The following is a 4,633-nucleotide window of genomic DNA, read 5'->3' on the forward strand; positions in this document are numbered from 1 at the left end:
TAGTTGAATAAAACACTATTAAATTCTACATTAAAATTATTTGACCTACATGCCAAATAATTCCCTTGTATGTTCCCTTGTATCAATTTACTTTTAAAACAAAAACGTGGGCACCATGATAGTATGTATCTATGCAAATAGAAAATAGGCTATTTATTCTCCCTACTGAATTGAGACAAAAACATAAACAACAAACTAAACATCTTCTTTATTTTGTGAAAATAGAAGCAGCACAATTAATAGTTGGAAGCAGCTTAATTCCTAGCTGGGTCCTCAAAAGAAATTAAATGCATGTGATCCGCCATCTGTGGTGGAGTCGCCACCGAGAAGCAGATATTCGTGAAAACCCTCACGGGGAAGACCATCACTCTCGAGGTTGAACCCTCAGATACGATAGAAAATGTAAAGGCCAAGATCCAGGATAAGGAAGGAATTCCTCCTGATCAGCAAAGACTGATTTTGGCTGGCAAGCAACTGGAAGATGGGCGTACTTTGACTACAATATTCAAAAGGAGTTTGTGGTGGTGCCAAGAAGAGGAAGAAGAAGTCTTACACCACTCCCAAGAAGAACAAGCATAAGAGAAAGAAGGTTAAGCTGGCTGTCCTGAAATACTAAAAGTGGATGAGAATGGCAAAATCAGTCGCCTTTGTCGAGAGTGCCCTTCCAATGAATGTGGTGCTGGAATTTTCATGGCCAGCCACTTTGACAGACATTATTGTGGCAAATGCTGTCTGACCTATTGCTTCAACAAACCAGAAGACAAGTAATTGTATTTGGGTTAATAAAAGACATGAACTGGAAAAAAAAGAAAAAGAAAAAAAAAGAAATTAAATTCATTTTTTATGATACTGAGAATAAAAACAAACATATTAATGTGAAATGAAATTGAGCTGATATTAATTAAAATTTTAGAAGGCGGTTAAACAGCAAGGTCTCAAAAACAAAAACAATATATCTTTGATGGGAATGTAAATTTGACCTGTTATGTAACTTTGAAGGGCAGGATAGCTGAATTTTTTTTAAAAATTTGCTTTGTTTGAGAATCTAACAATCTAATCTGATTTTTTTTGAAGCTTGAATAATTTTATTATAATAAATTACATTTATTTGAATATATTGTATTATAATATAATGTGTATAATGTGTGCAAATTCGTAAGTTAAGCTCACCTCATGAGCCTCAAAAATTAAGCAAGGCCAGCAACAAACAATCAAATGACAGACTACTATATACTCACCCAAAGTTGAGGCAAGGCCAAATAAGGCATTTAGATTCATGAATAAATAGTCATTTATTATGTGATGTAGTTTTATTTTCTGAAAAGCAAATGCACCTTCAAAAATCTAACACTAAGCTTCAAGTTGACACTGAGATACCCTTGGATGAGTGCTGACCCAGAAACTTACATATTTACCTAGAGGAATAGTTTCCAAAATGTACATCATCACCACCTCATTAGCACCATTCTGATAGTTTCTGTGGGATTTTCAAATTGCAAGGTCATTGCATACTATAATGACTTTCATTTTGCTTGAAATAAAATTGTCTCCAACTATGGAAGATATGACTTCGCTGTAAGATTCTAACCATATGTTTGGTTATGTAAAACCTAAGAAATATTAAAGAACACAATTCAAAACTAACCAAGGGATCAATAAAATCACACAAAACGTTTCTAATAAATTACTCTCTAGTAGGTTCACCCTGTAGAAATCAAACATGCAATTGATTTTATATAGTTTTTGGTAGAATTTAGATTTTTTTAAAAATGTAAACCTCTTTGTACATTAGGTTCACAGACACCAATTATGTGGCGTATGGAATTTGTATTAAATAAGTTAATAAAACTCTGCGATGTTCTTTGCTCATAGAAAGTTTGATTATTTGGATTTAATTCCCTGGCATAGTGCTAGACACAAAAGGTGAAGGATAGCTATCCTTGTCTTTGTAGAGCATGCTTGTAATCAATGTAAGAAAACACAAATTATATCGCAAAATTTAGAAACTATTTCTCTTTGTTAGTGGTATCATATCCACTGACTTCGAACCCCATGTGGAAGTCAGAGTCACCTGGAGAACTTGATCAGATTTCAACTCCTGGGTCCTAGGCCAGCCCTCCTGGACAAGAATCTCTGGGTGGAGTCGTAGGAAACTCGAAAATGTTCCAAAGGGGATTCTGTTGTGCAGCTGGACTTGAGATGGATATTTGGGAAACACTAACTGGATGATGTAACTGATATTAGAATCTACTAAGTTGATAATGTCTAGTTTATCCTAAAGTTTTCACTCCTGAATCACTATTCGGTGAACCCTGGGTCACATATGTGAAGAAGCTTCTGGGACCATGAAGAGGAGATATCAGAAATCATGCTGCCCCTCCTGGTTCCCTGCTATGTTTTTTTTAATAGCCACAAGCTGATTGGCTCTCTACATTAATCCAAGCAGCCTAGAAAAATTTATAAATGCGATACTCACATTTCCAAGAATTGAGAACTCTCCTTGAGTCTAACTCTCTCTTCCTCTCCCTTCCTCTCTGCTCAAAACTTCCCTCTAACTACAAGACTGCCCAGGAAAATGTTAGTCTTTCAGACAGAATGTATTTAAATTTGAGAGTGCCGTGATATTTAGCTACCTTTATTGAGATTTCAGACATTTTTCAACAACTGGAGGGTACTTCTCAGAGCCACTGAAATTCTAATTCCACCAGAAAATGGAGGCATTTGGGAAGCAGCCAAATATGGAGGATGTTGTTAAAAGATGGTTTTCAAAAAAGGTAAAATTATGACTCCCATACAGATTTAAACATGAAAACGTAATTCATTAATGAGAAAACTGGCAAGATATTACAACCAGTTCTAGAGAGATCATTTTTTTAAAACAAATATTTGTAGACCAGAAATATTGAAATTAATGTGTAAATGAAAACAAAAATAACTTCTTCCCCAGCAAGGGGAGAAGGCAAGTGTACCTGCAGAGTTGTAAAACAACTCAAAGACAAAGACTAAAATCAGATGCTTGGAAGAATGCATAGTTTTCTATTGAACTATAATATTTTTCTTACAATGTCAGACATCAGACCCTCTATGAGGTTTCCTTTATTTCTAAACACTTGGATTAACATAGAGTGTTCATAGCAGAATTATTTTTTAAATATATTTTATTGATATTTTATAGAGAGGAAGGAAGAGGGAGAGAGAGTTAGAAACATTGATGAGAGAGAAACATTAATCAGCTGCCTCCTGCACACCCCCTACTGAGCATGTGCCCGCAACCAAGGTAAATGCCCTTGTCTGGATGGAACTGAACCTGGGTCCACAGGCCAATGTTCTATCCACTGAGCCAAACCAGTTAGGGCTATACCAAATGTCCATCAAATAATGAATGAATAAATAAAACATAATGTAGCTATACAATGGAATATAGTTGGCAATAAAAACAAAACATGCTACACAGAAAGAAGTCAATCACTAAAGGCCACATATTGTATGATTCCATTTACACAAAATGTCCAGAATAGGCAAATCTATAGAGACAGGAAGTAGATTACTGACTGCTTAAGGCTAGGACGTGGGGGTTGATGCTGAGGAGTGCAGCTAAAAGGTATGGAGTTTCTTTTAGGGACAATAAAATGTTCTAGAATTAGATTGGGTGGTGGTTGTACAATTCTGTAATTATACTAAAGCACATTGAATTGTACAATTTAAATGAGTCATTTATATGGTATGTGAATTATATCTCAATAAAGCTGTAAAAAAAATACCTTTGGTTAATCTATAATGAAGTCTACAGCCCCATAATCAATTGCCTTTGTCTACTCTAGTATGATATTTTAAATCAAGTTAATTTTATTGACTAACACTGTTGTCTATCACTGAATGGTTCTCTTAAAGTACTAGATATATAGGTCAGGAATAATTCATATTATAAAGAAAAACAGTTTTACATGTATAATAGTCCCTAAAGAATGATCAAAATCAGGGTTAATTGGCAGGAGAAGATAACTCATACACAAGTGTGCTTTGCCAAGTTTCACATTTCTAGTTTTATAAATGCCTCAAAAGGAATGAAAATTGCTTCCTTCTTTTTTAGGCATTTTATTACTTAGCTGTGTTATAAAATCTAATTGCTATATACTTTGAAAGTATACATAGATGTAAAAGTTCTTTTAACCTTGACTTTTGTATTTGTAATTGCAGGTTCAACTTCTTATTTTACTAATGCAGAACAAAAAGTCAAACTATTTCATCATCAATCCAGGTGCCATTTTGATTCTGACTTCCCTTTGGGATTAGGTGGAGATATGTTCTGACAAGGAATAATTTTAGCTGGTCCAGCCAAACTGGACTAATCTTTGCTCTGATGAATTAGAATCTTTCAGTTCTCTACTACTGCTGCCATGAAGTTAATCCCCTGAACTTGAGCCAGAGAAGACTCCAATTCTTGTTTGAACTCTGGAATTCCCATGTCATTGGACTGTACTCTTGTTCCCAACTTTGAAGTTCATATTCTCTCTTTCTTTCTCTCTCTCTCTCTCTCTCTCTCTCTCTCTCTCTCTCTCTCTCTCTCTCTATCTCCCTCTTCATTCTCACCAAGCAAGTATTTATTTATAAGTATCTCATCTGTTTTTTGTAA

General features: G+C 34.9%; 1 pseudogene; it reads left to right on the forward strand.

Annotated features, from left to right (window-relative positions):
• The first annotated feature begins 297 nt into the window (after positions 1–297).
• On the forward strand, positions 298–798 carry LOC118714581 (annotated as a pseudogene).
• Positions 799–4,633: the final 3,835 nt, after the last annotated feature.

This window comes from Pipistrellus kuhlii, unplaced genomic scaffold, assembly GCF_014108245.1.
Source record: "Pipistrellus kuhlii isolate mPipKuh1 unplaced genomic scaffold, mPipKuh1.p scaffold_m20_p_10, whole genome shotgun sequence".
In the NCBI taxonomy this organism is placed as follows: Eukaryota; Metazoa; Chordata; class Mammalia; order Chiroptera; family Vespertilionidae; genus Pipistrellus; species Pipistrellus kuhlii.